The sequence below is a fragment of the Notothenia rossii genome (assembly GCF_949606895.1).
Source record: "Notothenia rossii genome assembly, chromosome: 8".
Taxonomy (NCBI): domain Eukaryota; kingdom Metazoa; phylum Chordata; class Actinopteri; order Perciformes; family Nototheniidae; genus Notothenia; species Notothenia rossii.
The window spans coordinates 63,566,250-63,580,397 of NC_136906.1; the positions used below are offsets into that span (position 1 = coordinate 63,566,250).

General features: G+C 41.0%; 1 protein-coding gene and 1 long non-coding RNA gene across 3 annotated transcripts in view; one reads left to right on the plus strand and one right to left on the minus strand.

The window, feature by feature from the left end:
* Window positions 1-14,148, plus strand: part of nkain2 (sodium/potassium transporting ATPase interacting 2) — a gene marked incomplete at its 3' end in the record, with an annotated part of 150,427 nt that overhangs the window by 9,608 nt on the left and 126,671 nt on the right. The window lies entirely within an intron of this gene.
* On the minus strand, window positions 12,419-14,148 carry LOC307017183. The gene is made up of 2 exons (XR_013802056.1): window positions 14,036-14,148; window positions 12,419-12,646 (listed from the first exon to the last, which is right to left on the minus strand). It is a non-coding gene; the product is annotated as an uncharacterized lncRNA (long non-coding RNA).

The window sequence follows — 14,148 nt, forward strand, 5'->3', positions numbered from 1 at the left end:
AAACTGTCCTTCACTGCAAACATCGCTGCTACAACCCGCTGCTGCAGATACACGCTTTACAACATCAGGAGGATACGTCCCCAGCTGACCCAGACATCAGCGCAGATTCTGGTCCAGGCTCTCGTCATCTCACGCCTAGACTACTACAACTCCCTCCTGGCTGGTCTACCTGCATGTGCCATCCGACCTCTGCAGCTCATCCAGAATGCAGCGGCTCGTCTGGTCTTCAACCTTCCCAAATTCTCCCACACCACACCGCTCCTCCGCTCCCTTCACTGGCTTCCAGTAACTGCTAGAATCCACTTCAAGACACTGGTACTTGCGTACCATGCTGCGAATGGATCTGGCCCTTCCTACATCCAGGACATGGTTAAACCGTACACCCCAGCACGTGCACTCCGCTCTGCATCAGCCAAACAGCTCGCTGCACCCGCACTGCGAGGGGGACCCAAGTTCCCGTCAGCAAAAACACGTGGGTTTGCTATCCTGGCTCCAAAATGGTGGAATGAGCTCCCCATTGAAATCAGGACAGCAGATAGCTTACACATCTTCCGACGCAAACTGAAAACTCATCTCTTTAGACTCCACTTCGAGCGATAGAATTACTAACAAAGCACTTATATACTAATAAAGGGCTGGCTTTCTAAATGCCAGTTGAGTAGCACTTGAAATGTTTGGCTCTATGAAACCTGATGTACTTATATGATTCTGTTTTCTTAAAGGTTGTATCTTCCTGGTCGAATGCACTTATTGTAAGTCGCTTTGGATAAAAGCGTCAGCTAAATGCAATGTAATGTAATGTAATAGATATAGCACGTTTGTTTATTTTAGCAAACCACGTAGGCTATTCCAAGTAAAATTGAATATAAATGATAATTTATTATCTTTTTGAAAAATAGAGATCGCACATCAGTCCTGTGTACAGATCAGTCCAATAAAGTCATGCCTAAACAGCGACATTTTACACGATAAATACGAGTTTAAATATCAGCATTTGCCACGGAAGGCGAGTGGCAGCTACCGTAAAACTTCTCTTAACTCTGGCATCTTGTGGCAACTCCCGTTCAGCATGCGCAAATGCCACGGCAAGTTGTGGCATATACTTGCCACGGCAAGTTGTGGCATATGCTTGCCACGGCAAGTTGTGGCATCTGTGGCATTTACTTGCCACGGCAAGTTGTGGCATATACTTGCCACGGCAAGTTGTGGCGATTAGTGGCAACACTCATTGTGTTCTAGTATGATAAATAAAATAACATTGTACCTTGAAAATCAATGCATTCGTTCATTTGACACGTTGGTGGTTTTAGGTAGGCTATACAGCGACCCCTGGCGGTTCTAGTGTGAAGTAAAGGTAGAAGTAACCAACCTAAATGTTGGAATACTCTGTTACAAGTAAAAGTCATGCATTAAAATGTTACTCAAGTAAAAGCGCAAAATGATTAGCATAACAATATACTTAAAGTGCATATTACATGTTTTCATTATAATGATTGATCATGAAAGTGTTCTCAAAGCTGGTAAAGGTGCAGCTAGTTTTAATGACTTTGTATACTGTAGTAGGGTATCTTGTGAATTTACTCCAGGAGTAACTATAAAGTCTGATTTAAGACTTGATTATATGTATCATCATTAATCAGAATCTGTAGTAAGTAACTAAAGGTAGCGTATTAAATAAATGTAGGGGAGTAGGCTACAATTACACAATTTACCTCTGAATTGTAGTGGGGTAAGTAGCCTACTACGTAACATACCATTTACATACTCAACTAAAGTACAAGTAGGCTATTTCTAAATCACAAGTACAGTACTTGAGTATAAAAGTTAGCCTATTTCCCACCTCTGGTCAACAATGTTAGATCTTTATGTCAACTTACTAATAATACATCTTGAGTATTATCATAAAAATAGCACGTTTATTTATTTTTAACAAACCACGTTCTCCAAGTAAAATCTATAGAACATATAATGTTTAATCTTTTTGAAAAATATGATCGGACCATCAGTAACAGATCATCAGTCTTGTGTACAGATCAGTCCGATAAAGTCATGCCAAAACAGCGAAATTTTACGCGATAAATACGGGTTTAAATATCAGCATTTGCCACGGAAGGCGAGTGGCAGCTACCGTAAACCTTCTCTTAACTCTTAACTTTTGGCATTTACTTGCCACGGCAAGCTGTGGCATATACTTGCCACGGCAAGTTGTGGCATATATAAGTTGTGGCATATACTTGCCACGGCAAGTTGTGGCATGGTTGTGGCATATACTTGCCACGGCAAGTTGTGGCATCTGTGGCATATACTTGCCACAGATACCACATCTGTGGCATATACTTGCCACAGATACCACGGAGTAGCAGCCTCCGTGGCAGATGCCGGAAGTACTTGCCACTGCCCGCAGATGCCACGAAATGCGCTTGCTGTCTCAACAATCTTCAAATTAAAAAAAGTCACCGGAGGAGTTAAAGGAGAGTGACAGGGAGCATGAGAAGAAGAGGGAGAGAAAGTTTCAGCCAGCTTGATCGATGGAGTTGGCTTCTAGTGGTGCAGTGACGCGTCCTAAAACCCTTTTATAATCTATCGATTAGATTTAGGATTAGAAAATTATAAAAGTAGGGTAGACATGTGGAGATTATCCGGCTGAACAAAACGTGCATCTATCAAACAGGTGTGGTGACTCTAGTTAACCATAATTCACTTTTGGGTCACAGTTCCTACACGGACCTTGTTTATTGTAACACCGGAGATATAGGTTGCCAAGCTAGAGCTAGCAAGGCACTCTAACTTGACTCTCCTCACTGAGTACATGTCTGATATTACTATTGCTTGATGGAAAATAAAGAGTGGAAATCCATCTTAAATACTCCGCCTCTGACTCCTTCTTACCGGCACTACACAGGTTTGTTTTCAACAGACCATTTTTCCAGCTATTTTCCAAAACCGTGAGGAGAAATCCCATTGCTTTTTGTCGAGGGAACCAGCAGCTTACTTCCTGGTTTTAGGACGCGTCACTGGCTGCACCTCTCAATATGATGCCAATATAAACAAGGTCTTCTGTCAGCTCTGTACATCAATGCCGACCTATGCTGATAAGTAAGTGAAGAGTAGACAATATAAAGGTATTGGCGAAATGTGCCAGCAGTTTAGGATAATGAAGGTTCTAATCAAATCAATTACATAGCCATTACATGTCTAACTCCTAATGACAGGAAGGCAGAAAGTGCATTATACAAATAATACTCATAATAATAGCAGACATTTTTTTAAAAATGACCACAATATCGTTATTTTAATAAACCAAATAGGAACAATTGAGGAAAATGAGGAAGAACTGATGATTCAAATGTTGTAGTACAAGTAGTAATGTAGTTATAAATAAATAAATTATAAATTGCAACAAATGTGTTAATTTTATTCATTATTAGTCGATTTTCTTTTTGGACGAATGCTCGAATGGCACCGTCGACAATTTACTAGCGGTATTTACTTGCGGTACCGCGGTGGGCCGGCGGTACCGAAGTGGGCCGGTCGAGAGTCCCGGGCTGATTTGTAGTCCCAGTCCGCCCCTGCTGACAGGAGTAAAGTTATTCCACCTTTAAGAGACAGGAGAAGAGAGGGAGGAGGAGAGAGGGAGCGATAACCAGCCTGCCGCAGGGAGACTGAAGCTAAGTGGCAGCTAACGACAGAATGCAGATCACAGGCCGACGTGTGCTGCTAGACTGCGGCCTGGAGGTTTGAGCAACAGTGTTCTGTATTCGATGCAAACAGCCTTGTGAAGCCAGTGCAGGGACTGTGGGACCTAGGTGTGTCTGTGTGTGTGTGTGTGTGTGTGTGTGTGTGTGTGTGTGTGTGTGTGTGTGTGTGTGTGTGTGTGTGTGTGTGTGTGTGTGTGTGTGTGTGTGTGTGTGTGTGTGTGTGTGTGTGTGTGTGTGTGTGTGTGTGTGTGTGTGAGTGTGTGTGTGTGTGAGTGAATGTGTGTCTGAGTTCTCGAAGTAAAGGCTAAAGAGTGCTTTGGGAGTCGAGCCAGGAGGGATGCAGCAGCAGCCCAGGTGGGATGACTAAAGCATGAAAGGAGGGTTGGGTAGAGTCCCTCACGAGGGAGGGGGTGGGGGTCTGAGGATGGTATAGACTGCAAACCTGCAGCAGCATATCTACGGTTTAACAATACAGTACATTTGTCGCAGAAAAACAGACCTTTTTTATAAAAGAAAATGAAAAGCAGCATTACAAGCCTTCATGTGGTTGCCACTAAGTGTCTCATTCAAGTGTATAAGATCTGGAGTGGTTAAAAAAACATCTTAAATGTCAAAAAAAACATCTCAAATGGCATGGAAGCTTCCACTGATCATTTACTCTCCTGTTGGATTCTGCTGTGCGGTTGCTTTGTTGCATGAGTAGGTTCAAAAATGTGTGTGCGTGTGTGTGTGTGCGTGTGCGTGTGTGCATGCGTGCGTGCGTGTGTGAATTCCCACACTGCCATCTTCAAAGCATGATACAAGCTTCTTAACAAAAACACACAACATCAAGCGGTGGTAAGACTTGCTTTGTGTGAATGTAAGTCACAGTGTTTGTGTTAAAATTGTGTTTGAATGGTGTGTGTAGGTGTGTATGTTGGTGCATGCACATATGAGTCAGGGTGTATCCCTGTGCCTCATTATGTCTTTGTATTTGTCTATGTGGGTTGTTGTGTGATAGTCATGGGAGTGTGATCCCTTTGATCATGACAGCGGCATGGAGAAATAGATTATCGTTCGCAGCCGCGGTGACAGAAAAAGCGCTCTCAGGTTGACAAACCTCACCAGCAAATGTATTATCCTTCAAATTCCACGACAAACACTGCGCTACAAGGATTCTATCGGGGAGCTGGATTTAATTTGTTTATGAGCATAATGCTAAATATTTCGACAACTCATATCTATTTAATCCATAAAAAATCTTGTAGAAAGATTGAACGTTGGCATTCATAAACACCTCTGTTCTTCTAAAGAAATAGTCTGACATTTTGGGAAATATGTTTATAAGTTAAATCGAAACCATTGGAGCTGGCAGCCGTTTAGCATAAAGACTGAAATCATTGTACCACATTACAATAAGACTACCCTTATAAAGGATTCATGAAGGGTTTATAATTAGGTTATTAATTAGTTTGTAAACACTTTATTAATCATTAAGAACCTTTTATAAACCAGTTCTAACATAGTTTTCATACATCAACACATGCTCACTATTTGGCAAGATGACTAAGCCTTATATTGGCTACTTAGCGAGAATCAACTCAGTGAACAACAGATACCAAGGATGCTGGCTGATAAAGAAGATGAAGTAAGCTAAGTAGCGAATATAAAACTTAGCTCTCTCTCTCTAGGTCGTCCTCAGACGAGCCCTCCATCGTCGCTTCCAGTCATCCCGGTTCTCCATACATCTGGCCAGTTCATTGGTACTTTGTGCTCCTGCGTCGTTCTTGAGTACATCCACGTATGTTTGTGCGGGATGTCCTCGTGACCGATGCCCGTGTGTTGGTTCCCACAGCACCCATTTGCCGGCTGACAGCTCTTGATGCCTTTGGCAATGTCCTGCTAGTCTCATTCTCCTGGCTGCAATTTTCTCGGTCACCCTTGGTATTCCCTCGTACAGAATGTTGTTGGTCAAATGTACACTCTTGCTGATGTTAAGTACTGCTCGCAACATTCTGGTGTAGTATCCGTCTAGAGACTTTTGCAGGGTTGGCTTCAGGGTCCAGCATTCACTGCCATATAGGAGAACAGACTCTACCGTTGCATAGAAGAAGCTGAGTTTGATTTGACGGGGGAGTTTGGAGTTCCATACACTGGTCATGCCGTTCAGGGCCCTCCATGCAAGTGCCTTCCTCACCTTAAGATCTTGCTCGGTTGAGTTGACCCATGAGCCCAGGTACTTGAAGTCCTTGACTTCTTTAAGCACAGTGCCTTCTGTTGTTGTCAGAGGTGGATGTTCCGGTAAGATGTTATAGGTGATAACCTCAGTTTTCTTGGCGTTTAGCCTAAGGCCAACCTTGGCACACTCTGACTCCACTCTGTTCAGGAGTTCCTGTGCTTGCTCAACGCTGTCGGAGAGCAGGCTGATGTCGTCCGCATAGTCCAGGTCTGTCAGGACTACTGTGGGGTGTGGTCTCAACCTCCTTGGTGTTAGAGTGAAGCCAAGATCCTGCTCTCGTCCACTGATGGCCTTCCTGAGCTCGTAATCCAGGACCATGATGAAGAGGAAGGGGGCCAGGGTGTCCCCCTGCATTACCCCAGCCAGGATGTCAAACTCCTCGCTGTTGCCATCTGGGGTCACCACCCTGGCCCTTGTTCCTGCATACATGGTCTCTATTGCCCGGAGTAGATTGGGAGGGACACCGTAGGCCTCAAGGATCTTCACCATTGTGCTTCTGTGGATCGAGTCAAATGCCTTTTTGAAGTCGATAAAGCACAGTACAGCAGTCAGGTTATCCTTTTTCACCTCCTCGATCATTCTCCTTAGCGCCAAGACCTGGGCTGCGGTGGTTCTCCCCTCTCGAAAGCCATTCTGGTTCTCCCTCAGGTGAGGGTCGATGGCGTGCCGTATCCTGTTCAGTATAATCCGGTTGTAAACCTTTGCGGTGATACATGTAAGGCTGATGCCTCGGTAGTTGTCTGGCTTTGAGAGGTCTCCAGCTTTAGGCACCGGGATGATGTTGGAGAGAGACCATATATCAGGCTGCATGTTGTGCAGTAGAGCGAGGTTGCAAAAGTCTACGATGAGGTCATCGAGATCACAGTACTTTAGGACCTTCGGGGGTATGCCATCCGGCCCAGCACTTTTGCCCTCTCTCACTTTGGACTTCGCCCTGGCAAGCTCACTGGCTTTGAAGGGACCATCGTCGATGGGCAGGTTCTGGAGGAAAGCTGGTATACTTTCCTCAGCTCCATCTGCTATTGTGCCCAGCAGGCTTTGGAAGTTGTTGAACCAGGTCGTCACCCTCTCCTCGGGGCTGTGTCCCTCAACCTGTCCCTCCTTAGTCCTCTTCCGCCCAGTCATCTCATTGATGACCCTCCAGGCCTCCCCATATTGCCTTTCACCTTGCGCTGCCTGCACTCTTCACACACTCTCCATCAGTTCCTCCCCTTTGATGGTGTCGTAGGCACTGAAGAGAAACTGTTTGGCTTCGTTCAGTACCCCACGTCGATCTCCACTCCCCGTTCCTCAGCACAGTGTGCTAGTTCTACCAATCTAGCTTCTTCTCTCACTGTACATGCATTGAAGGTTCCCATTACAAATGGTCTCCGACAACGCATGAGTGCATTTGACGCGGTGCTGTGATCGGACAGGACCCTCCCTTGCGGGTTTAGGGTATTATCGTCATGTTGTCCTCCGGAAGGAGGACCAGCACCACCATCCACTGCGATGTTCCTACGGACTCCCGCCGCTGGAAGTATAGGATTTGAGATGACTTTGTTCTTCATGTTTGGCTTTACTATGCTGATTAAGGACTGGGGGGCGCAACTCCTCTCAGTCCTGGTTTTAGTTCAGAGTGTCCTTCTCCTTGATGGGTTGCCTTCCATGGCTATGAGCCCCATCTGCCCCTGCTATTTGCCCATAGCTGGGACAGTGGTTGGCAGGCGCCAGGGCGTGTCCACACACCGGTGGGCCTGCGCGCCTTGCCTCTGGGGCCCACTGTTGCTCCGAGATCCCCTACAGTTTAGCCTGGGACCTCACGGTACCCAGTTACCGTGTGTGGCCACGAGGAGGCACTGCAGGAGTCTTGGCGGTGGAGCGGCTTTGTACCAGCAGGAGACTTACACACTCGGCTCCTCTCTTCACCCTCTGCGAGGAGGGCTAGCCAGCGGCAGTAGCTGAAAGCAGAGTAGCAAGCAGAAGCAGCATGCAGCATGCACTAACTACAAGCACTACTACCACAGATCTACTGCACTACGCATCACACAGCCCTGCATGCAAGCACACACAAAGTACAGTAGCAGAACAGATAAATGTGGGCTCTCTATTTGGCAAGCAACCAGTCACAGTTGCCCTGTGTTCACAACCTAATTAATAAATGAATTACAAACTATTCATAAACCCTGTATAAGGGTCGTCTTATTGTAAAGTGGTACCGAAATCACTATGTTACTATGTCCATGTTTCTGCTCTAACACTGGCCAGCGTGGTTGACCCCGCAAAATCATAATCCAGTCAAATATATGCTCTTGTGCTCAGTGTCTGATTTCTATCTAATATTAAGACCTAAAGGATTATGTTGGGGATAGGAAGTTGCATATACAGTAGACAGCTTATTGTGATTATACAACTACGGGATCACGGGAAAATGCCATAAGTACCATCTGTAAACGCACTCTGGACTTTTGGCAACAAGAAACTCATCATGGGGTGAGTGAAATCGAAGATTGGCGGCACTGCTGATCCTGAAATTAGTTTTTGGTTTAAAGGACGCCCGAGATGGAGGAAATGAACAGGGTTGCTCTTTCAAATTAAACCATAAGTATTGTTTCATGATATGTCCTGCATGTACAATTGTGACCATTTTTCATTCACATGACATATACATAAAAATATACATATACATACAGTATACATATACATTAAATTGAAACTGAATCTAAACAACCCATCTGAAGTTAGCAAACTGCTACATGTTACGCTGCTCTGACAACAGTAGGGACCTGGCATCCCAACCAACGCTCAACAGCTGCTGATGTCTACCCTTGTCTTGTTAAGAACTGATTCTGGCAACCCGGACGAAGAAGAGGAGGAAGTATGCTGCTTGCTTTTTGGATAATTAGTGCAGCTTCCATCACAGTTTTGTAACTTGCGATATTTTTTACATGCCATAGTATAATTCTGTCATAAACATTATTCCTTAATCGTGTTTTGTGGCAGGTTTTGACAAACGCAATGCACTTTTATACAGATATTGTAAAACAACATTAAATCAAAGTTGCATTCTCATACTTTATACAAATAAAATGCAAGAGCAGCTGCCGTTCCAGAAGCAATGTTCTCTACTGACTAATACTGACACTGCACATACATACATACATACATATGGATATGAACTACATCAAATATATATAACTAAAATGGCTTCTAGCGTCAGTCTCACTATTTTATGTAATCTTATAATCAGAATTTTGCTGGTTTTAATCCTTACATTTCTTGGATCAACTCTTATTGCAACATTAATCTAATTCACTTTACTGTCGCTGTGACAAATAAGTCAATATGCTATCTGTTGAATAAACAACAGCAAATAAAAGTTTAGGAAAATGAATTTATGAAAGATAAATGGTTTCGATGGGGCTGTAGCAGACTGATGTGACATATTATAACATATTTAACATGTATATGTTCTCTTGTGAATGTGTGAAGCAGACATATTTTCTGTGAGATGTCATTTGAATAAAAGACATACCAAAATGTGTGTCATACTTGCTGCATATGTACTTTTTCCTGTGTGTGTGTCTATGTGTGTGTTTGTGTGAGAATATGTGTGCATGTGCCTCCAGGTTGGTGCAGTTGTGTGTAATGCATCTAGCCTGAGGGCCAGGGTTGCCAGGTTGTGTAAATAAATTAAAGCAACAAATTATGTTTAAAAGCTTTTCCCTCAGGCCAGGAAAACGCAGATCCATTATTCATGGCTTTTACTGCCAGGAATCTAAAGGCAGGTGTGTGTGCGTGTGTCCCAGTATTTTTTTGTCAATTATTCAAAGATTAACCGCTTTACCCCATCACATTATTATGTTGATGAAATCGAATAACATTTACATCTTTTCCAGGTCAGCTGAGTTATAATTCTACAGTACCAGCACGTCCTGCCCAGTAAGATCATCCACACTTGTGGATACATCTTCAACAGAAACCTTCATGGTCATTTGTAATGATGACCACACAAACCTGGCGCCTCTCTTATCCACTGTCAATCTACTGATAAAACCAATATCCTCCGCGTACCAGGCTCTTGAAACCAAAATGGCAGACGTGGGGGACTTTAACCACCTACGGGGGGACTTTAAGACATGAGAGTGCTATCAAGTGGTATTATCGTTCTTCTCAGCAAACTATTTTCCAAAAACCAAATGTTCTTGTTTTCCCAAATGTCAAACAATTTTCTCGCAATTTTCTTAGTTTAATGTTGTGGCATGGTCAAACAACAACAGTTTGAATACAAAATCATTCATAATTTTACATAGAATGTTGTGCTAAAACAAGGTCCGTATACTCCTTAGCTCCTTAACCAACCATTCCCAAACTGTAAATGGTCGACATTTGCTGAATAATGATGAGACATGTAAGTGTGCATTAGAGATGATGATTTTCATCTCCATTAAAAAAGAATAAGCTTATGCAAAGTATTTGTATCTTCAAGTCTGAGCTGCTGTACATTTTTTAACAGGTTTTCAGTCCTGTTATCTGACCATTCTGTTTGTATGTAAAACATTTTGAATGGTGTTTCCAGGATGATGTTTGTGATTATTTTTAAAATAATATATCTTGCTGAGCAGCCTGAATCGGTAATGTAATGTAATTAACAGATTCAACTCCCCATACAGTCATACGGAAAGTCTGCGATATGTTCACTTCCATTTAGATAAATCCATTAGAGCTGTAATTAACTGATTTCATTATGCTTTAATTTTAATTTCATGACAATTTCATTACCCCAGAAACACAATTCCCACAATACTGATTGCCTGTAGACTCTTTTTAATTTAACATTAATGTATTCATATTTACATCTTATAAATAGGTCTTTTAAAGTGCTCCATTAGAGGCTGAAAACGAAGATGAGTATCAGAAAAAGAAAATGAAGATGAGTATCAGAAAAAGAAAATGCAGATGCAACTATACATTTGTTTAGGAAATGAAGACAATTCAAAGCTGTTTCTAACCCTTTCTGTTTACTGTACATGCAAAGAAGAAGTACACCAAATCAAATAATAAAATTGGTTTCAAGACAGTTAAATCCCAAACACCAACCTCATTATGATAGTAACGCTTGATTTGTCGCATTCTACACCTGTTTTCATGTTTAATTTCTCCATTCAGTAACTTGTTGCATTTACTTGAGTTCAGTACTTTAACAATCACATTTTGAGCACTTGGCTTTTCTATATTATACTCGACTATATTATGCTACTTCATACTTCTCTTTCAGTCACAATTCAGTGTAAAATATTGTTCCTTTTCACCACCAACTACAGTTATTTAACATTGACCGTTCCTTTACTTTCTTAAAATATATATTTAAAATACTACTATATACTACTACCTGAGTATTCATTTTGATACAAGACTTTCAATGCAGTAGTTCCCCCCCCCTTTTTTTTGAAGTCTGCTTATTATATTGAATGCGTGGTTTTACTCTGGATTATAGAGGTTACAATACATGAGGTATTCATATATCTTGCTGGTGATCTCATGCTCAGACTAACAGCCAATTTTTCTTATGCTCTCACCTCTTTTATGCAGCCCTGTTTTCTTTTAACTGCGAGTCACACTGCCCTCTTTATCTCAAGAAGAATTATGTATTTGCGGTTCGGTATTTTCTCTCTGTCGCCCACCACCATCCACTTCGAATATTCATGCTCCCTCTTGGAGTCACAGGTTCTGATGCCGCAGGGGCCCACCACAGGCCGGTTGATCCTTATCTCTTCCCTGTCGGCCTCCTTCTGGCAAAACCATTTCTCTTGTTGCACCAGCAGGTTTCTTGCTGCTACTGTACCTCATCACTTGCCTGCTGTTGTCTTGGGGGCTTGTTATTGTCATTGCTCATCTCGAATTCAGACTACCTCCTCCTGTGCATGAAGGAAATACTGTACAAGAAGAGGGGGAAATGTAGGGGTGCCACTGTGTGTGATTCTATTACAAAAAGGCCCTTATGCAAAGGAAAACCTACAAATGATGTGTAAAATCATGTGTATGTGTCCCATTGATTAATTAGGTTAAGATTAAAGTCTCTGGTGATGAATATAAGTCAATGCAAAGTACTTAGTTACAAAAACAAGTTGTGCGTAATTTTGTGCGTTTGATGGTTCACAGTATATCTGTTTTTTTCTGCATATGCAGAATCTAAACAATATTATAAAAATCAAGAAATTACCTTTTTATTGAAAAAGTAAATGTAGTGTAATTCAATAGATCATATAGTTCTTTAAAATGTTTTCTGTTAACTCTTTTTCAATATAGAATAAAGGACTTTTTTACATTTCTATTATTTTGTCACTTGTGTGGCTCCAGTGATACAACTTGTAAAATTATGGAAAACTTGGGGAAAAATGTTTCAATTGTGTCGATTATGATACTACTAATTAAAAAATATGAGAATCTTTTAAAAGAAAATTATAGAAAATATATTGTTGAAGATCATTCTGTTAAACCAATAATTCAATTAAACAAAGGCTATGGTTTCAAGGTTTTTATTCATCAAATTCCTGTTAACTATAGACAGACAGAGAGAAACATCATTGTTATAAACTATACATCCTCCTCATCCTCTTCCGGTGTCTTCACATCCTCTCTTCAATTTCAATCAGACACTTGTCTCTTTTGCCCTCTCTTCCTCTCTCCGGCTCTGCATACTCTTCCTCTCTCCACAGTCATCTTGTTCACAGCTCCTCAGAGTGGAAAGCTGAAGGCCAGAGGACAAAATTAGGTGCTTATTATTCCAAGTTATTGCTAGAATAAATATTAAGATGAGACGCTACGAGCAAAAAACATTTTCATTTATGCAGTGGTCAATTTTTAGAGTTTGGTCTATTTAGCTTTTCTAATTGAAAATACCCATGTTTATATCATCTTTTTATATCTACTTTTCAATTTTTTCCCTTAATTTACCAGGAGTAAGTACGGAAGAGGATTAGGGCCACATTAAAAAAAGATTGTGAGGATTTAAAAAAATATATATATTTTGTTCTGAGAAAAAAATCAGAATTCTGACTTTAATCTCAGAATTCTGACTTTAAAGTAAGAATTCTGACTTTTTTCTCCCCAAAAAATTATGTTTTTTTGTTCTGAGGAAAAAGTCAGAATTCTGAGATTAAAGTCAGAATTCTGACTTTTTTCTCAGAACAATTTAAAAAAAAAATCTGGCCCTAATCCTCTTCCGTGAGTAAGCACTCGATAATGCCTCATTTGCATATTTAAATATAATATTTGAAAAGGCATGTAAACCAAATTTCCTCTGTGAAAACTATTTACTCGAATATGTCAAACAAGATATTTGAACCTGGAATTATCCAATGTGCTAACTCTTGTTGCAGACAATCCCTCATTAGAATACAAAAACATAACATTGCATACAACTTAAATATTGCTTAAATGTCAGTATACAACCGAGAGAGTTTAAAAGTGATATATTTTGGGTAAAATATTTACCATATTCACTTGTAGTTTCTCTGTTTAAACACAAAAACTGCAATTTATTTTTGATAGTACCTGGCAAGCAGTATATGCTGCCAGCATAAAAACAGTCTGTCTTTCTGCTGTTGTTTTTACCTTGAACCTCTGTAGATGTACTTTTTCTAATATTTATAAAACAAAAACTCTCTGACTTACTACCTACTCAATCTTAATGAGAGCATCCATTAAATGCTGTTGTGAAATAAAAAGCACTTCAGTTCCAGTGAATTAGCAGACATTTTAATGGGCTGTTGGTTCTGTTAATTAAAGAAGGAAGACGAGATACAAGGTTTATTTTCTGCTTAATGTATTTTCCCAATTTAACATGAGCGGCGTCAAATTCATTATAACTCTGTTAGTGATGAAGACTGCTTCATTATTGACATTATATAGTGAGTTTGGATTATTATATAGTGAGTTTGGATTATCTTGATGAGCATAAACTTTGATTTTCAATGTATTTCCATGATGATTTATAGTCTTTCTATATGACTAATTTCAATCATGATTGGTGCATGTAAATGCCATGTCCTGAATAAGATGTAAGGCAGGATAATCATTTTATTCACGATATTAGTTAGACATGAAATGGTAAATTAGCATGAGGCGATTTTCTTACATGTGAGGGTTTCAGTAAGCTGGTGAATACCTTCCTCCTCATCATCAGGGGCTACCAAACTGACTGCAAAATTCCAAATCATCTCCAACCAATCAGAGCTTTCCTGAGCAGTG